The 27,268-nt window shown below is 40.0% G+C and overlaps 1 long non-coding RNA gene across 1 annotated transcript in view; it reads right to left on the minus strand.

Moving 5' to 3' along the window:
• Window positions 1–27,268, minus strand: part of LOC134141635 (uncharacterized) — a 113,400-nt gene that overhangs the window by 83,765 nt on the left and 2,367 nt on the right. The window contains exon 2 of the long non-coding RNA XR_009958683.1: window positions 26,675–26,790. This is a non-coding gene — a long non-coding RNA (uncharacterized LOC134141635). The remainder of the gene's footprint in view (window positions 1–26,674; window positions 26,791–27,268) is intronic.

The following is a 27,268-nucleotide window of genomic DNA, read 5'->3' on the forward strand; positions in this document are numbered from 1 at the left end:
TCCCATTTGCCGACAACTACCTTATCAAGTTATATCATTAATTATAAAGCATTGATGAACTGAATACAACAAAGTAACTAATATTTAGTACACTTTCAAACAACCCTACATTACAGAATTCCTCAATAATAATATGGGCCTTCAGAAATTAAATTAGTATCCCTTTGTTATATAGTTAAGATTCTGGATTTTCATTCAGATTTCCGATTTGAACTGAACTGAGATCATCAACTTCTGTTGTTATTTAAGGGTTTTGGATTGGTTTGTTTTTTTTCCAGTTTCTTTCAATTATTCGCACAGGAGAATGAGAAAGACAACATGCCAGAGTGTACAGAATAAAGGTAAAAGTGTCCTGTAGTTTCATAAAGTCCTTCCTAATCTTCTGAAAAGCCACTGAAAGAATAAGAAAAACTAATCCACATAATAACAAAGTAAACCTTCTTAAGATTATTAAGTAGCCTCTGCACTCCTGGTGGAATACTGGTCCTGCTTCCTTCAGATGTAAGCTCTAGCCAGCATATGGTAGGTGCTCTAGGGCACAAAAAGCACCTGACCAGGGAGGAGTTTAAGAGAGGATATGTGTCTGCCTTCCCCTGGCTGGTGCACCAGCCAGTGGAGGACTTGATCCGGGAGGATAGGAATGCATGGTTAGAGACCTCCAGTGTTAGAGACTGAATACACGAGAGCTGAGATTTTTGAAGCCAAATTCCTATTAAAAACAATAGAAATCTGGGTGTACAAATCCCTTAGTCTTGTCCAGCCAAAGCAATTCCTCTCCCCCCAGCCTCTAGTTGCTACCCATTGGTTAGCACTGCTGGTACAATTTTTTAGAAGGATTTGTTGCACAAAGAGAGAGACTTATTAAAAACAGAAAAGAATGTGTTGTGCCTCTGTAGCCAGAATCACAGTTTAGAAATCTGCGGGCTGGATTTTCGTGAATGCTCAGAAGATACAAAACAGTTATAAACCCATCTGAACCACTTAAGCCCAAGTATACGGCTGTTTTTCATCTCCACTGATTCAAAGGAGGTATGTTTACTAATGCAACTGGCCTAGCAACTTTCCAGAAGAACAAAACAACAAAAAAATCATGTTTTCATTAATTTTTTTTCTCTTTTGAAACATTTCTTCTCCATTATTTATTGGTTCAGAGAAACTATGATTCATTTTGGGACACCTTAATCTTATGCAGGACTACAAAATATTTTCACCTGATTTTACGATTATTCTCTTTTGTTATAAACAGCCACAAGGCTAGCACTCTTGAGATCCCTATTTAACTTTCCCATTTCACTCTATAGCTAAACTGACCAAAATATGGGGACAGTTGCATTCTTTTGAGTGAACAAGGTGTAATTCTTGTCTCTGTCGAAGGTGAATTTTACTACTAGCAGCTTAGTGCATATTTGTGACCAAATCCTGAACTATTTGCACAAGCACCTCTTTTACTAGTTTCTATTTTAATAATGTGACTTCAGTTTGGTATTTGTGGATTCGCCAGGAATGAAAGTGGGGCAGAGGAGAAGCAACTCTTAAAAACCTTCTATAGTGGCTGGAGAACAAGTCAGCTGATGAGTATGTTTATTGCCATTAAATAATTTGGGAAGCAAAGATAGACCATTTCAGTGTTGGAAAACCTGTTACTGAATACATCATACTAAGTAAATTGCTGTGTTTTCATTTTTTATTCTATTTGGTTGATGAGTATTAGGCAAGATTAATTTTCTTTCTGTAACAAATCTTGTTGAGATGAACAGAGACATCTACTTGTCAACCCAACATCCTAGGCTGCCAGCCTCTGGGAAGCCCAAATCCATGGTATTGTTGACATACTGCCAAGCTCCAGCTAGCAATCCAGCCGTTGTCCAGTGCTGTTCATGAGCACTAATGAAACTGTCAGGTATGACCAGACCAGACTAGAAGTGACTACTGGCTCTAGGGAAGGGCTGAAGGAATCAAGGACACAGGTAGTGTTCTGGCCTATTTCCCTGATGAAGGTGAAAAATAGATAATGTCAGATTAGTCAAACCATTCTGTTTTGTTTCCTGTCTATGGCCTAAAAAGAAACAGAAGATAAAATACTGAGTTTAGGAAGGTTTTGACACACGCCGCATTCTTTGCCCCCAACATTATAATCAGTAAATGAATAGAAATGTGTTCTATAAATGATAATAACATGTAATGATTAATTGAAACTGCATTGTTATTCATAACTCACTGGAAAACACATACCAAGTTTATTTTTGCAAAAGACTGCTTAAAATCCAGTTCTACTCTGGCCCTTCATTAACAAGTAGATTGATGCATATTCAGGTACACTTCAGATTCGTAGGGAATCCAGCCACGAAAAGAAGCAAAACCTTCGATGAATGGAATTCAAAGAGTTCTTGATTAATTGCACTGGCTCTGAAATCAGTAAGATGAAATGGAAAGGTAAATTCTGCACCTAGGCAGAAAAATCAAATGCAAAAATCTAAAGTGAAGAACAACAACCTAGCTATAGAACTGCAAAAAGATTAGATGCAACTATGCACAAACTATGTTAGCAGTAAAACTCTCTCGCAAATAAAATGGTAGGTGGCATTTTGGGATGTGTCAAAAGGAGTGTCACTGGAAGTAATTATTCCACACTTCCTGGCACTAGTGATGTCTCAAATCAAAGATACAGTCTAGTTTTGGACAATATGCTTCAAGATTTATGCAGACAGTCTGAAGAGTCCAGAGAAGAGCAACAAAAAAACAGGTTAGAAAATATGACCTAAGAAAAAAAGCTGAAAGATTTGGGTTTGTTTAGTCTAGAAAAGAGACTGAGGGAAGACATAAGTCTTCAAATATGCAAGATGCTGTTGTAAACATGACAGTGATCAACTGTTTTACATGTCCAGCAAGGTTAGAACAGTTCTGCTTACCATGTGGCAAAAGATTTGTTAGCTATGAGAACAAAATAACTAACAAAAACAGCCATACACTGGAACAGCTCACTCAGGCTGGTCATGGAAACCTCATCACTGGAGTCTATTATGGAAAGGTTAGGCAAAACGCTGTCAAAAACAGTCCTTGGCTCTGCCTCAGGACAGTGAGATGGACTGGTCTCCTGAGGTCCCTTCCATTCCTACATTTCTATGATTTACTAGGGAATATGCAGTTTCTTGCACAAGCTACTCTTTTTAGGGGTTTAAAAAGTCACATTGACTAATATATTACATTTAAAAATCTCTGTCCTGATGCCAAATATTTCAAACTGTATTTAAAACTTTAATATTGTAAAAATTATTATGTTCTAGCAGGAAAATCCAGAAAATAGTATCCTGCAGTATTACCGTAACAAGGTAAAAGCCAAGTCTTTTAAAAAGGCTTTTCAAAACCTCATGTGTGACCACAGGACATGGTAAAAGAAGACCAATAACATTTCTCTGTCAGAAGATAAGAAAACCTCAGCACAGTTGGAGTTGTCACAGCCTGACAAAAGCCAATATCCAGCAGTGGTTGAAGGCTACTTGGAAGCTAATTCAACAAACTGTTACAGCAGGAACTCTCTGGAGGCTACCATATCTTGACTATAAAAACTAAAATCTAACAAGTTGATATGTTTCAGAAGATGTATTTTTCATTGATAGTGCCTGGAAGTGTTTGTAACTGATAAACGTGGTGACTTAAGTGAACACATCAGACAGTAAGTAAAGAACCCTTGAACACTTACAGCATCACACAAGAAAAGCAAAGATTTATCATCTGGGCCAAACTGCAGTTCAGGCCTTTGCACATGGGCATAGAAAGTATTCTCTAATTGTGAGTCCCACCAAAAAAAAAAAAAAAAAAACTGTTACAGCCCCTTTGACAAAGGAACTGCTTCATACCATCCGTGTGACATGTTTATTACAAAGGACCCAACTCCTATTACAGACCTAACATGACACTGAGCAAAAACAACTAAGAAAAAAAAAAGGGAAAAGAAGACTACTCCAAAGAGATTGACATGAATGAGAAGACATGCTAAAGACAGCAGAACTATTGGCTATGGCAGGAAATACAGGAAAGCCCTTTTTAAGGAGTACTGTGGTAACTTCACCCTACCCTACTGCAAGGAAATTCATGAAAGCATCAGGCCTCGTAGAAGCCTGGATAGACCCAACAGTGCATTGCCTCAGGTGCAAACTGCCACAGCAGGTTAAATTCTAAGTCAAAAATCAAATAAAGCTAAAAACATTTAACACTTGAGAGGCACTGTCATCTCCAGTGGGCCTCCATGAAAGATTCACTGAAATAGGTATGCCAATCTGACAATGCATAATTCAGAAAAGCACTTAAGCTTCTGACATCTCACCAACTTCAAAGGTATCCAAACAATTGGTGAATGCTGTCCTGGTCAGAAATATTCTTTCAAGTTATTTCCCCTTACAAACATTTCACAAAAGTACCTGAAGACAGCTACCTACAAGAATAATTCATAAAAACAATAGTCAAAGGACTGGAAGGAGTTCAGGTTTCTTGTTGAAATGTTTAATGAAAGTTTCTGCAGAAAATCTTTCTGTTTTAGGACGTTTCTACATGCAGATTCTATTTTTCAGAAATCCCATTCCTACATTCCTTGCAAACCCAAAACACCCGCTGACACCATTAGGCAATTCATTGGCATTAGAAATAGGGGACGTAGCCAACAGAGGTTGTGGGTAGCCAGAACTGTGCTGGAGACAGTTCGTCCCGGTTCGGTCAAACTAACTTTTGAAATCACAGCCTGTTCACAAACCACCTATAAAAACCTCCTAGGGTCTTAGCACACCCTGCTCCCCATTACTGCTGGCACCTCTTTGAGGAGCTGACCCACCCACGCGCAGCTCAGATGATAGTTGTTCTTCCTTCCTCAACCCTCTCAAGCTAGGACCCAAAAGTCCCTTCTCCTAAGCTTAGGGAAGTAGCTATTCCAGCTTCCTGGCCCAGCCCCATTCCCATGCTCTCTGGCCCCACTCCTGAAACCAATTCATATGCAAAGGGCTACACATCCTGCTGGTAGAGACGGGCTAGGAGGGACTGTCTTGAAAAGATTTTAAATCTTATTAATGAATACAATACTCAGAACTTCAAAGTCCTACTAGGGAGCAGTATATGTGTAATGGCAAGAAAGAAAAACAAATGTATCATCTTGAATCCTGACACTATTAAAGGCGGTGGAAGGAAACATCCAGGAAGCTAGGATTTCAATCAACAACTGATTTGAGTACCCATTCTTGCAGTGGATGGAAGGAATCTGCTCAAGAGAAACCTAGGAAAGGAAGCTACAGATGGAAGGAAAATAGAGATCACAAAGGCAGAGGGCAAGAGCTGAAAGAAAGCCAGAGTAAGTTACAACAAAAACAGCAAATAAATTTGAACCCATGTTAGTCAAAATGACAAAGAAACTTTTTAGTATTTAATACTAAACTGGAGGCCTATTTAACAGGCCTCCTATAAAGAGTCTATGAGCACTTCAATTTCTGTTATTTATACTTAGCTAAAAGAGCCTTTTTCCTCCCCTCACAACCCACACACATGACCACCATATAATCCAATGTATATAAAACACAAGAAGGTGCAGATTCAGAACCATTCTGCTCTCAATCTGGCAAAGGAATTTTGACCACTAGCCTTAAGCAGAGGGTGCAAATCCAGCCCTGGAAGCTAAAGTCTCTTCTTGACAAGATCAGTTGCATTCATACAGCTGACAAGATCTCGGGAAGGTTAACCACCTCTCTGGTCCTGAGCACATGTTATCACCTACTATGTCTCTGGATTCCTTGTTTTCCTGGATTTTACAGGTCTCAGCCAGATATTTATTACTGAAATTTGTGGATGGGTAATTCCTTGGACAGATCCTGAGGAAAAAGCAGTCTCAAGACTGTCTCTTCAGAAAATCCTCTTCATATGCCTTTATGCTGAGGCATAAACCATGTCACCACATGTTTATATAATGCCTTCCATGTAGAGAGTCACTATGCTGCCACACGTTTCATGGTAGCACTGCAAACCAAATGATGAAAAGCTTTTCTTCTCTTTTCAAATTAGAGCTGTCAGTTCAAGATTACATTGTAGAATTGGTGTCTTTAGGCAGAGTACTGCACCAGTCTTTCCACGATGACATACTATTAGATCCAGTGAACCAGACAGATAGAACCATGATTATTATTTTCTTTAATTTTCAGGCAATAATGTTACATAGAGGACAAAAGAGAAGAGAATAAAACAACGTAAGTAAGGCTAATAGCTTTAAATTAATCTGTAACAGTCTTACTTCTGCAGAACTGCCACTGAAGTTCAAAGGCCAATTCTTGATACTACTTGTAATTTTCCCAGACAGCATAGCACTGGGAAAAACCCTCCCTCCGTCTTCCTGTCAGTCTCATCAGATGTTGGATGAAGGTCAGAGACTGAACCCTCTGAACTATGGACGTGTCTCGCTGAGGGAAAACCTTCTGTGTCCTTTCTTCTCCTATCCAATGGCTCTGTAATTCAACATCCTCTGCTCCTCATTCTGTCTCCCACCTCCTTAAGAGTATTAGTTTCCTACTTCAGTATAGCCAGTGTACAGATATTCCAAAGAAAGGAGCCAAGAACTCTAAACACTCCTGAAACTTCTCCATTGTACTATTTGGCACATAAGGACTTCTGACATTATGAGTGTTTTTCATTATGACAAGGAGAAAAGATTTGAAACTACATATCCCATCAAGTATCACAACCTGATTTTGACAGTTCTGAAGGCAGTATCATTAGCTAGCCACTACATCACTTTGACTTATGTCATCATAATCACTACTTCAAGTGGATCAAAAATAAATGAATAATCTTAAAATGATTTAAATACAAGATCTCCACAAAATAAGCAAAGGTATCATTGTACTTCAGTAGCTTTGTTTTCTGTGAATGCACTTTATGCTTGATTTCCCATTTCCTGAAAAATTACTTTTGAATATGCTTTTCTTCATTATAACTATTTATTCACTTACAACTGGGAGAATGTGAAACAGTTCTTTGAGTCGCCTTACACTTAAAGTCTACAATCAACTGTGCAACTAGATCAGACTGTCTCTAGCTTAGCTTCTAATTTTATATTTGGTTTTGAAAAAAAAAAAAAGTGTTTGCTTCAATGTTTTGGTGCATTTCTCAGAATTTCCAGGGCTATGTAAGCAACATTCTGAAACTTTGTAATTTAAAGCCCCATTTGGGGATCTTCAAAGGATTAAAGTTAATATTCATTGCATTTATAATACTTCATCATGCAGCAAAATCTATGTTCAATGACATTAGAACCTGGGTTTATTCTATGAGCACTCCTACACAGGCTAAGACAAAATACTCAAAAAGAACTTAACGGTTGGAGAAAAAAAGTGCTTGAATGAAACAATAGTGTAGAATTTCACAATCTCGACAGCAGATCTAATTCACCTTTTACATCTTTTGATCAAATCTGAAACAATCCGACTGATGTCAATGGAATTAAATTGCTCTAGAAAACAGTTGGTGAAGTCCTACCCCTTCTGAAATCGATGGCAAAACTCCCACTGACTTCAGATCCTATATGTGTAACTCGCAGGCACAGCACTGCTCTTGGTTGGCCTACTAACCTTCGTGACTTAACACATGCTTCGCTTCCCGTTTGCAGTCTCTGAGGTAAGCCCTGTGTGCTGTTGAAGGTTCTTGGCCTAAGGGATCATTTTCTTTGTTTACTGTCTGGCTGCATAGATGTCTGGCACAGATTTCAAAGTACAGTAGCTCAAAAATATGCTCGGTGCATATGTGCATAAATCCCGTAACGGATTGCATCACATATTCTGCATCTGAAATTAAAATCAGGTACCCACTGCTCTCTGTATTATTCATGGTTCACATGAAGCAAGTAAAAAAATGCAACCATATCAACAGTAATGCTAGTAGTATAACACCATTGACTAAAGTGGATTTATTCCAGATGACACCATGTAAATGAGTTCAGGATATTTTTGTGTGTGCTATAAAGAAACATAAGAAATACTCAAAGAGATCAGTATGGTTCACCTAATCCGGTTCCCATGTGTGCCAGTATTCACAGCACAGGCAAGAAATTCTATACTGTACAGTTACTAAATTATATTTCCTCTAGTTTTGAAAGTCTTGGCACAGTTAAATACTTCAAACAAATTCAAAAGTATATTAAAAAGTACTAACTTAGTCTCAACAAAACAAGTGTCTCAAAGCAAGGAGAAAATTGAAGTTCTATAAGCTTCCAGGAAGGTCACTTACTGTATCTGCTGGATTGGATTATACTGAATTTGCTGAAGTCAGGCATTTAAGCTATATTTAGTTTACACAAGCCAGTGATACATATTCACAGTTAAACTGCCCAGGCGAACAAATTCATGAACAGAGAAACACAGTGAACTAGATTCCAGCCTCTTTGATACATCCTTCTCTGCTCAGGTTCAATGGAACGTTACAGTTATTCCTGCCAGCACGTACATAGTCTGTCCCTTGTTTGGATTTTACTGCTGATTTTGAACTCCAGGCTACCATTACTTTATGATGACTGCTAATCGCATGGAGTAAAATAGTTTGGTTATTGAGATAATAAATACTCTCTTGCTCTACTCTGTGCTGCCTGTACTGTATCACAGGCCCAAGGCAGAAAGAATACATGACAGAAAGAAACACATTGAGTCCCACCCCCTGTCCAGCAGATAACCACTATTATTTTTCCTGCAATCACCATTGTTCTATGAGGAAGCCCTCTTACTGCCTTTTTCAGACCAGGACCAAATCCTTTCTATAAGGAGATGACACAGCCATGGCACACTAGCAGTACTGCCAGATGGAGTCATAGTGAATCCCAAGCTGTGATATACTCCCAAAAGTGATGCCTTGAATTTCTTATAGGTCATGGAGGCTAGCCACTCAGACACAATGCGACACAAGTTATTGTTTGTCCTAGGCTAAACAGCACAAACAGAGAAACATCAAGGTCTTGGGAGGAATAAGCAATCTACTCTAGAAAGTAGATGTTGCTTCAACATGAAGAACCTTGTCTGACCAACAAGGCTGAAATCTGCCTTTTGTCTACTCCTAGTGGAATCAAACTCAAAACCATTATGCAGTCTAAATAGCATAATAAATCTTATCCAAGTCAGTCAATCCCTGATCTAGAAGTATCACCTCCTCACAAGTTAATACTACTATCATTCAAGGACAGGAAAAAGACTGCTTCAATCTTCAATAACCTCTACTAGACATCTTAAGTCTGATAAAAACACTGTATTTGTACATGAGTGTGCACACAAACATGGATTTCTACAGATGAGAGGGTTAATCACAAAGTGCTCAGTTTCTCATATTTTTTGATCAGCTGACTCTAGCGATGATTTCTAAAGCCTGCAGACCAACCCTGGCTCAAAAACAGAGCCAGCTTGCCCTTGCTGTTTGGAAAGAAACAGCGAAGTTGTGTTAACAGTTTCTTTCAAGAATACATGTGAGTAACTGCCAAATGACAGTTGTAATGACCCTGATGCATTTCTTCCCTTAGGCTTTTTTGGTTAAGAACCCAGTTTCCACCTGAGCATAAGAACTCATCCTTTGCTATCAACTCTCCATTCACACTGAGCTTTCCCCACTGCCATCAGCAGAGTATCTTGTAAAAGTAAAGTAAGAAGCCACCTTCCATCTAACAAAAAGCTACTCCCACCTAGGATTAGATACACCAGAGCATGCATTAAGATCTTGAATCTGAGCCTGCTGAAATCAAAGTCTTTCAAATCAAAGTCTTCAATAGGCTTTTGGTCAAGTCATGAGAGTCTATTTTTATACATTGACTCATTTTTTCCCTTATTTAAGAACTGCTTCCATGAAATCCATGCAGAAAAATTCTAGTATTTTTGGTATTGTATAAGGGCAAGGGTTTAATCGCAATTTAAATTAAGAAGTGCCACTCTTCGCAGCCAAAAGAAAGAGGCTAACTCTGACATACCATCTTTGTACTGCCTCTCTCAGCACTGACCCTGGTTGACAGGAACATGTGCCTGAAAATTACACTCGAGAGGAAACTCCTCACAACTGAACAATCACAGTAGAATGATAAACACCCACACTGCACAAGAAAGCTGCCAAACCCTCACAGGAGCCAGGACTCCAACTGCATCTGGAAAGAAATATGCATGCACCAAAAGAAAGGTATGTGTGTATACATGAACATGTACATATGTGTTTACACACAATCTCTTGCTCTGCTTCATGCCTAGATCTCCATGTTTCAGGATGTAATAAAACATATGTGTAAAGATATATCTGTTTTTTTATAACAGAGACAAATAACATTATCAGGTTCTCTACATGCAATAGCAACAGAAAGTTACGATTTCCTGTTGTGATTGAATCCTACTGATCCATTCACATATTTTCCCCCAACAACACAGCTGATGTGTCTAGCTTTGAATATCCTGGATTCCCTTTTAATAATTTACAATTACATGCTCCCATAAGATCATCAAAGCTGTGAAAAGGCCATAAAAAAAAAAAAAACATATTCTGTAAGAAACCAGTCTAACTACACTTCCTCTTAACTAATGGAAGAAACAACAGATAAATGTAACAGGGCTGACTTTCTTGCACATGTGGTCTTATGCAAGATTCCTGCTTGTGGAAGTTTAAAGTTGCCAATCATTTTCAAATATGAACTACAGAGCCAAAACTATCTGCATGGCCTCAAATCTGTTCATAGGCACAGGTAATTGCACAAGAACACAATGAATTCATGCAGAAACACTTAAACCATGAAAGATTTGATACATTCAGTGTTAACACTCCCAGGGCAAGCTTTTCTGCTAAAAGGCTTGAAACAAAGAGGAATAACCTGATCAGTAACACTGGAAACAATTTTCCCTTGCTTCTTTTATCTAAAATATTTGCTATCTCCTGCCACTTCTGAACATCCACAGGCCAAGACTTGTGAAGTGGAAGTCATGGGGCAAGAAAGGCATTAACGGCACCCTGTTCCTCAGCATTAAGTATACTTGTACTAATGCAAGTTAAACTGCAAGAAATTCATTTTTCTGTGCTTGCATATCAATCACAAGACATATGTACCATGCATGTACAAAGGAAGTAAGGAAAGGAGTTGCTGCTCCACTAGAATGTATGGATATGTATGGTTTAAGGATAAGTATGCTTGCAATCTGCCTGTAAAAACGTCTGATAAAACTCCTTCAATTTTGAATGCCAAAGCTAACACCTCTTAAGTAGCTTTCACACCACAACTGCCAACTCCTCTTAAAAGGTGTGAAACCCTCGATGAGGCTAGAAAAAGCTGCAGACCAGCTCAAGCAGCAGATCTTGCAGCACACCGAGCCCCTGTACTCCCTTTGCAGTCCCTGGCTGGGTGCATTCTTCTTGCTCTTACCCATATTTGTGCGTTGCTGCATTTAGTCATGTAAACAAGGGAAGAAACAGTGGTGAGGATGCATGGTTTTGTTTTTGTTTCAAAGACTCTCTGTGCCTGCAGACTTGCCAAAGCCAGACGCTGTAACTCTGCACAGTGTTACTTGGCAAGAGGGGCCAGAATCTTCCAGACGCTGGGTGTGGGTGCGAGGCCACCTCATTAGCTGTTTGAAGCTGCGTGGGTAGTTTCCATTGTGGTCTAGCAGCCATGCAGAACGCACCCAAAGAAGCTGGGTAAACTGCGTACAGGAATTAGTCCACACTATATTTCATGCTTCCACAGCTGGATTGATACCCATACCCCAGCTCACTAGCTGAAAGCAAGGTAGATACATCGCCAGCAAGAGCAGATGGTTGAAATGTTCAGATAAGAGGTGCTTCTTTCTGCATGCAACTGCACCAAACGCTGCCTCGATGCTAATGAAGAGGTAAAAATGGTTCTCTTGAAACAAAGGCATGTTTGCCATGGAATCAGAAGAAAAAGCAGGAAAAACATCAAGCTTCCATGGTTTCAACCACGAATCAAAAAGTCCTGGAAACTCTAGACTCAAGAACAGCTCAACTCCCCACCTACAGAAACAGAAAATATGGAAATCCTACTAACTTCCAGCATTTCCAGACCTTCCAAACACCTACTAGCAGATACCAACTGAGACCCTGGAAGTCCTGTGATAGCCTTCCAAACAACAGGGCTGTCCAAGAACCACCAGTCTTGGCCATCTCCACAACTGGTCAATGAATCTAATAGTCAGTTATCAGTCAAATGCCATTTTCACCAAGAAGTTGCAATATCCAGCGAGCACATTTCAATCCAGAAATATAATGTTTGTTGTTTCCAAAATGAAATTATCTCAGAATTTCTAGTTGGCAGAAAATTCTCATTTTTTCTCAGACTAATTTGGACCAAAACCTCACAAAAAGATTAAGGAAAACAAAGTTTCCCATGAACCAGAAATTCTGCTCTTCAACCAGCTCTAAATGGTAAAGAGTGGTAGGAAGAAAAAGAGGGAGGAATACTGTAAACCAATATAAATCTTCTTGAGATCTTTATACTGCCAAACTTGTTTTCATGTAATCACAGATGTTGATACCAGAAGGAAAAAACACAATTTCTTATCTGAACCTCTACACAAGCCCAGTTCAAATTACCAAAGCTTAACAAGTTACCACATGTCAGCTGAGCCAATGCAGGCTTTGTACATCCTCAACCCTTAATGAATACATGATAATGCAGCTTAACATAATCATTTTTGTTACAGCTTCATTGCCTATCCTATGACACAGCCTAAAAGTATACACAGTTACTACATTTCAGCTGATATACAGTACCTCATCAATCTGCAGAAATTTGAATGTATAGCTACAGGCAATAACTGACTTCCACTACCATTACTTTGCTGTCCAGTTGCCGTGCTGTTTGAGAACACTACATGAGACCAAGGGTCACAACTCTCTTACACAAGAAAAAGCAACAGCTGTTACTCTGCTAGTTACTAATTAACTGATCTAATTAACTAATAATTAGCTCACTACTAGTACTATTTACCCTACTCTTCCAGACTGAGCCAGTGCTCAGAGAAACCCTTCCCAACAACAAAAGGGTTGAGAAAACCTTTCCAACAACAAAATATATCACAAACCACTTTATCTGAGCATGTTATTCAGTAATATAAGGAAAAGCTGTTATTCCCAGTTTACAGATTCAGAAGTGAACCATACTAACTAGCTTAGAGTCATACAGGCTATTGGAAGTCTAACAAAGTCTTAAATACAATACACCTCTACATCCCTTTTACACATCCCTAACTCCTCAACTATGTGTGCTTTGATAATACTCTTTCTCTCAGTTTCCTATGTCAGCTGTCTGGAGAACTGGCTTATGATCATCAAGAATAATGAGTCTGTTCCTTCTGATACCAACTCAAGCCTTGCAATTCATTTCAACAAAAGGAGGAACAGGCCTGTCATCTACTGAGAAACTTAAAGATACTGTCTCTCTTCTCTTATACTGCAAAAAGAGCTGTTAGTGATATAAGTAGCCCATTATGGAGAATGTATATATATGTAAGTATATATAAATATAAGTATATATAAATACATAGATATTTACACCACATATGTTGTCAAAACAACAACCAAATTAAGTTTTATTTCTCTATCCATAGAATAATCTACAGACACATGAAACAGCATATCTAACTTCTGCCTCTTGCCTCCTCTCAATTCTGTTAACTTATCTCTTAGTCTCTAACATTTCAAGTCTGCCAAAGATTTGAAACTGCTGCCATGTAAAAGGATCAAATAACCCACATTACAGAAATGATTGTATCATTTAACCCTAAAATAGGGATCAGGGGAAAAGGTACATGTTTCAACACTGATGTCAATATACAAGAGCACTAGTTGTCCCTCCTACACCACTGTCAAACTTAGGGATCAAATATCCCATAATTTGCCATGATTAAAGACATGTTCTCTTCCCAGCATTTGCTGCTAGTCCTGGCAAGTAATGAGACAGCAAACTTTAAATCCATAGTATGACTGATAGAAATGTTGCTTTTAAAGGTTTTTAATGTTTTAGCACTAAGTATTAAGTCACTCAGAGATTGGAGTATGTATGGGATCAATTTTTCACCACATTTCATCAGTCTTTTTATACTGCAAAAAGCAGTGGGGTTACTCTGGCATAAAATCACTGCAATGGAATGAAGACTCATGCCTGTGGTCGCTAACGTGAGCTAGTTGTATATACAAAAGGAGATGGGAAAACAATATTAACAAAGGGTGTCAAAGCCCAAACATGTTCTAAAATGACTTTCCAGTGTGACACTAAGCAATATCCACATTGCTTTTTGATAAATATTTTGCTAGCATTTGTTGGACTTGGTCTAGAGTGTCTCTTTTCACTCATCATTTGGATTATAGAATTTATGTCCAAATCAGGAATAGAAAGTTACACCATCTTGTCACCAAACTGTGCTTGTGCCTACAGCAGGCAAAACTGTATGGCACAAAGAGGTCACGTGCCATCCAAAGTTACAGATGGAAACAGATTCCAGCAGAAAGTCTGACTTCATTCTAGCCATTAGGCTACGCTGTCTTCATTTCAATACCTCTCTCAGACAGTTTCTTTCTGCAACTAGTGCTATGAATTTTGCTTTTGGTTTATGTTCTCACAATGATTATACACAGTAAATGTCAGAGAAGATTCATGGAGACCATGAAGAGATAGGCCAAATAGTACAGAAGTTTTTTCTGTGCTAGACAAAAGGTATGAGGCACAACTCACAAAATGCTGTAGTCTGGAGAAAAATGGCTTGGCAAGTAAAAATGAAGGCCATAAGGCCACAGCCTTCACTGAGAGAACTCATTTAAATCAACCAAACATGAGAAGATCCATCCTTTGGGCTTGTTTTTTCTCAGTTCAGAATCAGATCTGCCTTTGGACTCTTTCTGACAACTCTTGACAAGTTTCATTTTGAAAACTGACAAACCACCAGGAAGTTTTTAACTGTTTTTATATTAATCTACTTCAAACTCATTTTTATCTAGCTAGAGGCAGGGTTTAATCAATTACAGGTTTGCTCTCTAAAGCAGGCCTCAGCTCAACCACAGTTTACACTGTGGCCTACATTACTGAATTCCAATGGCATTTAATTTTTCAGGGTCTTTCTTTAGAGTGGTAACTCTGAACTTTACATGATATACAGACAAGGGTTTAAGAAATGCTAGTTGGTTACTCCTGAAAGGATTCACTGATGGAAGCCACCAGCACTAATGGAAAACTGCAGAACACACTTAGCCCAGAACAATGTCAGAGATCAGGATATTCTCGCTACCCAACACTCACACACACAATACACACATACAACCCTTTCATGCTTACTGGGAAGCTCCTGGAAGAGCCCAATTTTGCATTCCCTGCAAACCTCCAAATTTCCTTGGATGTCACTGACAATTTTGAGTTGCACAAGCATAATTTCCTCTCCAATAAGCATCTTCTGCCAGAGCCACAAAAGACATGACTCTCCTACAACTGTTAGCCAGAAAATTTAGCCTTCTTCAGCTCAAGTTTTTAAGCTATCCTCTGACTCTGGTAGTTCCAGGTTCAATTCCTGGTAACGATTAGGATGACAGTTATTACATTAAGAATGCAGAATCCATCTCCAAGTATTTTCAAAATTCTTAATACAGTGGAACACCTTTCATTTGATTTTAATAGGCACAAATATATAGAGCCACATGGTACTTTAAGATATGATCAAAAAAAAAGCATTGAAAAATGATTTGTAATAGGAGATGCAGATTAATAATAAATGGTTATATAACACAAAATGGCATATAATATTAGGAATCTTTAACTGCAATAAAAAACAGATGTCACTGTCTGTAACAACTACACAAAATCTACTTGTCTGTTATCTCTGGGATTTTTTTATATATATATTTAATATGCATGTTAAAAATTGTAATTTCCATGGCAAAGACTAGTCAAAGAAATCTTGTGTCTGAGCTTGTAAGGTTTGATAATTTTCTAAAGTTGCCTAAGACAGAGTAAATGAGAGCTGCAAGCAGCTGATTCAAAGGCTCACATAATATTATGTATGTATTTACAGAATGTGTTTAAGAGGAAAAACATATTCAGTGAGAGAATGACATCTCTTCAAGGATTAAAAAAAAAAAAAAAAAAAAAAAAAAAAAAGAACAAGAATTAAGGATGCCTTACACACAAGAGGATACACAGCAATAATTGCATAACCACCCTGCAAGGCTTTCTCTTTGCCACCCTCTAAAAGGCATGCTGGGAAAAGTACATCAGGTCACTCCTAAATACGATTTGGTTAGTAAATCAATGCTGGTAGGAAAAAAGCACAGTGGCTACTGGCCTGTACCACAACAGGTTTAATTATTACCTTTTCTCTTGAAGTTTACAGTTTTTCTGGTATTATATTCTGATTATTACTATAAAAATCCTGACTCTACTTAGGTATAATATTAAACCAAATTTATCTGATTCATTGCATTGACTAGAGGGAGGTCACATATTCTTTCCTGCACTGAGCCTAATATAAAAACTGGTTAAAATCCCAACTCTGAAAAAAAAATGTAGAAGAGCTTAATTTGAATCCCCCCCATAGTCAATGGCACACGCTTATCCATACGTGTATGTCTTGCAGATCAGGACCCAAAACCAAGAGCTTCCTCTCTCCCCACAGACACTGAGGTCTTTTTAAATCCCACTGAGCATTAGGGAGCTCCAGTTCTCAGTTTAAACAAAATATTTAAAATAAAGTATATTATCTAAACATGCATCACCACTACCACCATCAACTCCCGTGAACATCTTTACTACCAGAGGACACAAAATGTCTTTGAAATATTGTAAATAAGTGGAGAATTTCCTTCCCCTTTGCAAGTGAGGAAGGTCACTGCACAAGCTGATTTGGAGTCATGTTATCCGTTACTTTCTCCTGCCCCCACAAAAATGCATTCAACATTGTACACAAGGATGTAATATCACCCTTGTAGGTCCAAGCATCCCCCTCCATTTCTGTAATGACAAACTTCTGCAGATAGATAAATTAACAGATCTTAGCATGTAAACTGGTTACAGTCTTTGTTGTTAGGAACAGTAAAAGTCAACTTTTTTAATTAAGCTTAAAATGATAATCTAAAGCAATAGAATGACTTGACTTCTGTCTGCACAGAGAAGAAAGTGCAAGCTGTTGCAGAAAAAATAACGTTTACCAGTGATATACAAATTTTAAGAGAGACAAGTGTGAACAAACAAAAGCTGTTTCACAAAATACTGTAATAGGAATATGGAAAGGAAATGCCAACATTACATTAATAAGATGCAGTTACTGGCAGGAAATTAACTCTTTCAAAATTGGTGATGCTGAAAACCATGAGACTGGATTTCCTCATTTCCCTGCACGGTATCTTCTGTTTGATCGATTATGGGAAAATCCCCTTTGTTTTAGTCAACTTCAAAGTTTATTTTGGTGTAAAATTCCCCCTAGATATAGCTATGTGACCACATGACCTAAGCTGTAGTGTGGTAATGCACATTCTAGAGTGTCTTTTGCAATGTATGCTATCTGCGTGCCAAAAGCACTTTCACTGATAGGCTGTTTATTGGGAAATGAAGTAAGCTGGCCAACCATGTGTACCAATTAAAGGTAAAACCAATAAAAGGCAACTAGAAGAGCAGACAAGCAGGGGTTTATAACAAGAGAGAGAAAGTAAACTTGATTGACAGAAGAGCAGGAAAAAGATAAAAACATTCTCTCTAAATTAGATCCATTTAATCTAATTAGTGTATATGTAAATCTTGTATTTACATGTCACCACGATAATCATAGGATCCAGTTTCCACACAGGAGCAAAGGCCCACACAATGCAACAGTTTTGTACGGGGCTCTGCTAGAAGACTGGCAAAGAAATTTCTTACCCAAGACTCTACCAAAACCACGTGGTAGTTTGTACCATGCCCCCCGGTAAAGCCAGGACACTTACAAAGTTAGATGACCACCAGGCAGGGTTTTTTGGAGTTGAGCATGGCCCACACAGGACAGTTCTATGCCAATATCTCTCTGCAGATCTATCTGCTAGAATTTTACTCAAATTCACTTAGGCCATCTGAGTGTGTCACCACCTACATCAGCAACTCAGCCCTTTTCGGCCACCTTCTGCTACAGTTCTCTTCACTACAAGCCATTGATTCAGAGACAAAAATTTGTGCCGGGCCATTTCTAGTCAACAGCAGATTTAAATGTTCTGGGTGCCAAGCAGTAAGGAGATGGGGATTTGAGAGGCAGAAGGCCTAGCATGAGCAAATCTGCTACTGGTTAGAAAGTCAGTGCGTCAAATGCATTTTGAAATGCTTACATATTGTATTGTTCCTTAGCTACTCCACACTGTGCTTCTGTACACTGCACTATATAATCTCTCAATGATGTAGGTGGGCTGGCTATTTTTAACATATTCTAGATGAGTTCAGGCTGGTAATCATTCCTCTTTGATGTTCCTTGTTTTTTCAAGAGACCTGAGTTCCAACTCAGAAACAAGTACTTGTGACTCAAAAAAAACAAAGTCAAGGTTTATATAAAATTTACACTGAATATAAAATCAAGTCTAAGTACAAGACAAACACATTTTTATAAGTGGTTAATAAGTTAATAAATATATTATTCCTCAACCCACTGGAGTTGCACATTATGGTGATTTATAATTCTCTGGAATGGCTTTTACTTTTATATATACTTATTTAAAGTATGTATATACACTTATATTTACATTATATAAAGAGTTACATTTATAACTGTTTATACCATGTAATCCTCATATGTGTAACAAACTCTGCAAGAGGTGTTTTTATTTAAGAAAAGCACATTAATGAAATCTGAACAAAAAGTGAGTGACTGAATACATTTTAGAATCCAAGCATGACTTAAGGTATTTACCATACCATTCTTTAAATAATAGTCAACATACTAAGCCTGCAGCAATGATTCATGTGTATCAAATAAACACGTGTAGGTTTGCAATGGAAAACTATCTTTCATTGCTGTGAAAAGTGAACATAGTGAGCTGCGTGTCACTACTACATGCTGCTAAACCCTTTTTCAGGTCAAAGAGTTTCCAGCTCAGCCTCAAAAACTGTTTGGATAACAAGATGTTCCATTAATTCTTGCTGGCAATGGTAAGAGGAGGATGTTGTTTGCAGTACCTGTATCCTTTGTCCTGCTAAATCCCAGCAAATTTCTCCTGATTGGGGCAGATGCCTCAGTGCTTCTTTCTCCTAGGGCTCAGCCAAAGTAGCTATGGAAGACCTCAGCATCCTTCCCCAGCCAAAGTAGCTATGGAAGACCTCAGCATCCTTCCCCAAGTCAAGTTCTCTCAGTATTCAGAATCCACTGGCTGAGCTACTGCAAGAGAAAGGTTATGAACTCTTGCACTCCCAGAACTCAATTTCAAATAGACTTTTAGTGCCAGGAGTCTTGCACAAAAGCTTGTTTAGAGAATAGGAAAATGAACAGAGGAAAAAAAATGCAGTTGCTGCTCCTGCATCAAAATTTAACTGAACTCTACGTATATCCCCAAAGTCCAACAATTCATATCCAAATACAGACTTAGGCTCATAAGAATAAGGCAATTTTAATACGAAGAGAATTTCCAGAAGAGTTCAGGAACCTACTTGGAGGAATCCCAGGGATTAGCACCCTAGAAGGAAGTGAGATCCAAGAGAACTGGCTAGTATTCAAGCATCACTTCCTCCAAGCTCAAAAGCGGTGCATCCCAGGGAGAAAGAAGCCCAGCAAAGGGGCAGGAGACCTGTATGGATAAGCAAGGAGCCCCTGGCAAAACTCAGGCAGAAGAAGAAAGTACGGAGAATGTGCAAGAGCGGACAGGCCACTTGGGAGGAATGTAAGAATGTGATCAGAGACTGTAGGGACGTAACAAGGAAGGCTAAGGCCCATTTGGAATTAAATCTGGCAAGGGATGTCAAGGACAACAAGAAGGGCTTCTTCAAATACATCAGTAGCAAAAGGAAGACTTGGGAAAATGTGGGCCTGCTGTGGGGTGGGGGCCCTGGTGACAAAGGATACAGAGAAGGCAGGTTTACCGAATGCCTTCTTTGCTTCAGTCTTCACTGCTAAGGCCAGCCCTCAGGAATCCTGTAGCCTGGAGACAAGAGAGAAAGTCTGGAAAAAGGAACACTTCCTTTGGTTGAGGAAGATCAGGTTAGAGATCTTTTAGGCAAGTCTGACATCCACAAATCCATGGGCCCCAATGGGATGCACCCACGAGTACCGAGGCAGCTGGAAGATGATGTTGCTAGGACCACTCTCCATCATCTTTGAAAGGTCATGGAGAACTGGAGAGGTGCCTGAGGACTGGGAGAAAACTAATGTTACTCCAGTCTTTAAAAAAGGCAAGAAAGAGGACCCAGTAAACTACACACCAGCCAGCCTCGCCTCCATTCCTGGAAAGGCGACGGAACAGCTCATCCTGGATGTCATCTCTAAGCATGTGGAGGAAAGGAAGGTGATCAGGAGTAGTCAGCATGGATTCACCAAGGGGAAATCCTGCTTAACCAATCTGATAGCCTTCTGTGAAGGAATGACTTGCTGGGTAGATGAGGGGAGAGCAATGGATGTTGCCTACCTTGACCTCAGCAAGGCTTTCGACACTGTCTCCCATAACATCCTCATAGATAAGCTGAGGAAGTGCGGGCTAGATGAGTGGACAGTGAGGCGGACTGAGAACTGGCTGAAAGGCAGAGCTCAGAGAGTTGTGATCAGCAGCACAGTCTAGTTGGAGGCCTATAACTAGTGGTGTCCCCCAGGGGTCAGTACTGGGTCCCATCCTGTTCAACTTACTCATCAATGACCTGGATGAAGGGACAGACTGCACAGTCAGCAAGTTTGCTGATGATATCAAATTGAGAGGAGTGGCTGACACACCTGAGGGCTGTGCTGCCATTCAGAGAGACCTGGACAGGCTGGAGAACTGGGTGGAGAGAAACCTCATGAAGTTCAGCAAGGGCAAGTGCGGGGCCCTGCACCCAGAGAGAAATAACCATAGGCACCACTACAGGCTAGGGGCTGACCTGCTGGGAAAGAAGCTCTGCAGAGAAGACCTGGGAGTCCTGGCACACAACAGGTCAACCATGAGCCAGCAATGTCCCCTTGTAGCCAAGGCCAATAGTATCCTGGGATGCATTAGGAAGAGTGTTGCCAGCAGGTCGAGGGAGGTGATCCTGCCCCTCTACTCAGGCCTGGTGAGGCCTCATCTCGAGTATTGTGTCCAGTTCTGGGCTCCCCAGTACAAGAGAGATATGGTGCTACTGAAGAGAGTCTAGTGTAGGGCTACAAAGATGATCAGAGGACTGGTGCATCTCTCTTACAAGGAAAGGCTGAAAGAGCTGGGCCTGTTTAGCTGGAGAAAAGACTGAGGGGGGATCTTACCAATGTGTGTAAGTACCTGAAGGGAGGGTGTCAAGGGGACGGGGCTGAACTCTTTTCAGTGCTTCCAAGCGACAGGACAAGAGGCAACGGGCACAAACTGAGACACTGGAATTTCCACCTGAATATGAGGAAGAGTTTCATTACTGTGAGAGTGACAGAGCACTGGAACAGGTTGCCCAAAGAGGTTGTAGAGTCTCCTTTTCTGGAGATACTCAAAGCCCACCTGGACACAGAGTCTCCTTTTCTGGAGATACTCAAATCCCACCTGGACACAATCCTCTCTAACATGCTCTAGATGACCCTGCTTGAGCAGGGGTGTTGAACTAGATGATCTCCAGAGGTCCCTTGTCCCTTCCAACCTCAACCATTCTGTGAGCTTTACTGACTAGTTAGAAACACAAGCTGCATGGCCAACTTATCCTGTAAAGCATCAGACCCTCTTTCACAACCGACTGTGATCTGATTAACAAGATACAAGACTGAGCACAAACACATCTATACTGCATATGCTGTCCAGGTCTGAACTCTGGATTTGACCCAACAGACTTGTCATTCCTGCATAAGATTAAGATGCTTGCCTTTCTCATTGTCACTCCTCCTCTTCTTCTGAGATCAAATACCTGTTAACTGTTTTCCCCAGTTTAATCTAACTGGCTTGATTTTGAACTGAAACAGGGCAGGGAATTGCTCATATTGCAGGCCCTAACCTTACCTAAGAGGCAACAATTTACAGCACCATCAATCTCTGTACTGAATAAAGATTCATGGACAAACCCACCTTTGTACTCTCATTCTCCCATGCTCCCAGGAACTCTGGAAGGCTGTAGTCTCCTCAACAAGAAAACACACGGCTCTGATACTAACTGTGTGGACAGACAGTAAGTGACAGTGCAAACACAGCCTGAAACTTGAGCAAATCCATGGGCCCCAATGGGGTGCTACAGACACTCTCTCCATTCTGTTTCTAGATCGGATAATGAGTTGCTTGTGATTTGGGACAAATCTTTTTAATTTGCGTTTCTTTCCACAACTCTCTCTGTCTGACCTGCTCATACTCCCAACAGTTGTATTTGGACTAGGACTATTTCTGACTGAGTGCTGCATCAGTAATTCAGTGCACTGAAGAGGTTCTTTTTAGGTGCAAATTTGCCCTGCATCTTTGCCCTGGACTTGGAGACCTGTGGCATGCACTTGAGAGCATCACTGGTGTATGGAAAGTAGCTTTTGTCCTGGTGGACTCAGGAGTGATCTTGAAACCAGGACATGACCTAAGGCACCCTACTTGCAATGTGAACAGTCCAGCACTGGTTCTCCTCTACACACATATGGTGTACACCTAAGACCTACAGCTGGTGCAAAGTTTGCTGCTGGTAAAGATGCAATATAGACATACAAGCCTAGAACTATATGTGATCTTGCCTTGACAAACCCAGGTCTTTCCCTCTTTACATCACAAATACACCCTATATGTTTATACAGTGGTTGGAGCATTTTGATACCATTCTCTATCATTTTTCAAAGCTGTAAAAGCCTTCCAGGATTACACAAAATCTCTGGAAAGGGGGAAAAGAGTGGGGAGAGGAGACAGAAATACAGAAAAAATTACTAGTTGTAGTGTATGACCTTCTTGAACCCACTGTAAAACAAAATATGATACTGAGTTAAATTCCAGCACCCATTACTCATCCCACTTTTGCAACATTAATGCATGGAATAAGATACTACTCTGCATGAGATATTCAGCATGACCTGGCCCACACTGCATGAGGGATTTTGTGTCCCAAAAGCAAAGAAGAAAAATTGAACAAGAAAGAAAGTAGAAAAAGAAGAGAATGACTGTGTGGAAGCTCTAAGTCAACATATTATTAGAAAAACAAAATTATGAGTTCCATTTACGTGTACACTGAACTCTGAATTTCTTGATTTCCAAAGTAGGTATAAATACCACGTTCTATTCAGGCATTTGCTTAGAGACAGATGATTTTGCTGGATATTCAGTATTTTCTTTGGGGAGGGGGAGGGACAGATATATTGCTTTCTTTATCATCTTTAAGCTTACTAGAATTTCTTTCCAGCTTTGTTCTAGCTCTAGCTTGGTTTTGTCCAAGATTTTCTGTAATAAGTGTATCCTATCCAAAGTGTAGGCAAGCAAACTTTAAAAATATGAAAGAAACAAATAAAAATACCTCTTGCTTTTTCATTCTCTCCTTACTTTTTCAATGCCTCACTGTTGCACTTACATTTGCAACTTGCATCTCCACTGAGAAATGCTGGGCACATTAATTAAGAGGTAGCTCAACCAAACCAAGATCCCAGGACACAGTTTTCTGGACTGGCATAAACTCCTCCAGTCCCTTTCCATTACAGTCACCAGCTTCACATTTTCTATTTTCCTTCTTTGCTCTCCAAACACCCTCTCCTTCTCCTTTTTCTCTTTCCCTTGCTTCTTTTGCTCCTATACAGACAAGAATGTAATTCTGCACTATCTTACTCAATCTCAATAATAAAACAGACACTTAAAAAGCTAAATAACCATGACTAATGATAAAGGAGGTAAAACTGTAAGAACAATGCACCGTGGATGCCAAAATGTCTATACTGTCATAACATAGTCCCTCTGTGGTAGCCAGAAGTGAACATTTACCAAAAAAATAAAAAATAAAATAAAATAAAATAAAAAGGAGAGAACAGGGCATGAGGGCATGCTTGGTGCAATCTCTACCCTGGTAACCTCTCATCAGTTAGTGGTTTGGGGAATTCCTGCATGGAAGTTGGCACCTGGACTATCATACTCCATAGCCATCCATCTGATCCTTTTATGAATTCTTTATATTTTCGGCATCCACAATATTCTATAAAAAGAGAGTGCTGCTATTTGCTGCCTTTGTTGATTTAATTCTCAATTTGATCATTTCAATTGATGACCTCTCACTATTGTATTGGGAGAAATAGGGAGTAATTGTTGTTTGAAACTTTCCTTGCAGAACTGATACGCTGTGTGTCCACTAGCACCCTGTTTGACTGGTGATGTGTGATATCTAGTTCATACGTCCATGAACTTTTGCTGTGTATCCAGTCAGTCATCACAGGCAGGTATTATCTTCTACAACCAAAAGAGAACTATCGTTGTATCAGTATCTGTTTTCTAGTTTCAAACAAGAGTTTAAGAGCTCTGGGATTTTCCACATTTTTCAAAACATCTTTTCCCAACTAGTCATTCTGTAGTGCCAATGGCTGTATAATGCAAGTTAACTCATACATTTTTGGATTTTCGCCTGATGATGAATGCCAACCACCCAATTTCCCGCAGTCCAGAGGACACACATTCACAAATGGTGGTAATATTTATAATAACACTTTGTTAAATGGCAAAACTAAAAAGAGGGTTAATGTGCCTTAAGCAGATCAGATGAACAAGGTAGTCACTGTAGTAGTTTTAGCCTACTTTTCAAGAGTTACTGGACAACATGTGATTTATTTATAAGCAGAACAGAGCTTGTATGTAACTCAGGAAGCATGATTTTCAAGAAATTTCAACAAATCTGAATAAAAAGCCTTAGGGTTCTTTCAGGTTTTGTTGACTATTTTTCAAGAACTTGTGTATTTTATGCAGCTGCGTATCATAGGATTTCCAAAACTGGTTGATTCAGACACACCCATGTATTCCTGTAGGGTTCTGTTATTTACAAAGTGCTCTGTTAAACTGACAGTTATGATTTGGCCACATTCATTTCTTGCTTTAACTATCTTCACATGTTTTAGTTATTATCTTGGTCTTGATGCTGTTGAGCTTCCTAATAATGTCAAGAAACTTAAGACTTGAGTCTGCAAAGAATCCTTGGCTCTGGTCCAAAGATTCCCATTGACCTCAGTGAATTTAGGATCAGGCTAAATGCCAGGAACTCCATCAAGATCAAAGCAAAAACCATACCTGACCTAGACGGATAACAGGGTCTATCCTATGTATGTTTGCAATTTTCTGCAACAATACTATATTCACATTGGATGAACTTCTGACCCCACCAACATAACTGACTAACCTTCTATAGAAGACTTCATTGATAAGGTTTCACTAATATATATGCCTTTAAAGTTAATCTCACTTATGCTATGTTTGTAATTTGAGAATGAGCTGTCTGGACAATTATCAGAATGTATACCCCTTAAAAGAAATTATCCCCCAAAAAAAGATGCATGCTGAATATTTATACTCAAAAACTTAAGCGATCACATCCAATTGTTCATATATCTGATGCAATTTTCTTAATACTTGCAGCATAATTCTAAATTACTAACAGGGCATTTGTCTTTTCAATTTCTTTTCTTTCTTCTTTTTCCTTTAAATTTGCAGCTGCAAATCAACGCAAACTCATTGAACAATTACCCAGGAGAAAACTTCTATTTTGTGAAGTGAACATTGTGCTTTCGGGATTTCTCTGAAAACTTTTAACAATGTTCCACCCTTGGGCCTTTCCATCCTGCAATCCCTCACTAGCTGTCCCTTTTTAAATATGCTTTTGTAAAATTGCACTGAAGTGAAAAATGTACGAGAACTCTCTTTTATTATTTTAAATACCAAAGGTAGCTCTCCTGCGTTGATCCTAGCATCTTATAGATTTTTTTTCTTTTTTGCCAAAAAATAGCAATAACATAGACCAATTCCCAGTTCCCTATGTTACAGCCAACAAACTGATTACATTATTACTGGATAACATCACCTCTTTGGAATTAGGCTGCTAGATGAGATCTTATTATAGTAGTGAATTCACACCACCACGGTTAGCAATGTCAGCATTTCTATTATAATAGTCTCTTCCTCCTCCTACTCTTTTTTTCTCAAAGGACTGAAATTTGGACATAAAAACGAACTTAAATTGAAACACTGACAAGATGATCCCTCTCCAGGAGTCCAAGGTTATCATTTTAGTATATTTCTAACGAGTAGCAAGTACAGGCCCTATTTGCATTCTTCCTACATTCAGAACTTGAACGTGTATCCAGAGAACACAGCACTTTCTCCCAATACCTTAAGGGCTTGAGACTCTTAATAATCATCTTTTTAATAACCGCTTCATTTTCAGGAGCCACTGCATTTGGAGTTGTGCATACAACTGATACAGCGTGGACCTGAAGACGTAATTTGCGAAGTCTTCACTTTGGAAATAATCACAGCAGAAATGCTGCACACAAAGCATGCTTCTTAGAGGCACTGCAGGTGTTGAACTACACACTGTAAAGGATCTCACAAGCTATCACCCAGATGCTACCTGGATCTCTGCGAGCAGGGGCGGGAAACCAGCCAAGCAGAGGCTTCTGCAGCATGTTCTGGCTGGGATGTGCCACCACGACTCCGTGGAAACCATGTGTGGTTAAAACTCAGCACCTGGCTCGCGAAAAGAGACAGACCATCAGAAGTGCTGCACCCAGCCGTGCTCACCCTCTCCGCGGCACTCTGACCCCAGCCCCCCCAGATCTCACCCCTTCCTCCCCCTCTCCTTTCTTAACGTGTTTTTGACTGTTTTATCTGAACGAAGAGGTGCTTCTTGCGCCCAGCAGGTGTGCCGAGGCCGCAGCGGCGCCGCGGCGGGGCCCAGCGCGGCGCGGGCCGCGTCCTGCCCGCCGCCCCGGGCCCTGGCCGCCCGGCCGCCCGACGGGGTCGGCGGCGGAGCACTGGCCAGGGGGCATTTGGGCTCCGGCGGCGCTTCGTTTCCCCCCCTGCCGCCGCCCCGAAAGGCCGCCGCCGCCGCAGGACGCGGCCATTTCCAGTCAGCGTCGAGAGGACACCCGAAGGCGCCAAGTGGCTTCGCCCGCGGCGCCGCCGCCCGGCCCGCGGCAGCGCCGCGCCCTCACAAGATGGCCAC

The sequence above is a fragment of the Rhea pennata genome, chromosome 5, assembly GCF_028389875.1.
Source record: "Rhea pennata isolate bPtePen1 chromosome 5, bPtePen1.pri, whole genome shotgun sequence".
NCBI classification, from domain to species: domain Eukaryota; kingdom Metazoa; phylum Chordata; class Aves; order Rheiformes; family Rheidae; genus Rhea; species Rhea pennata.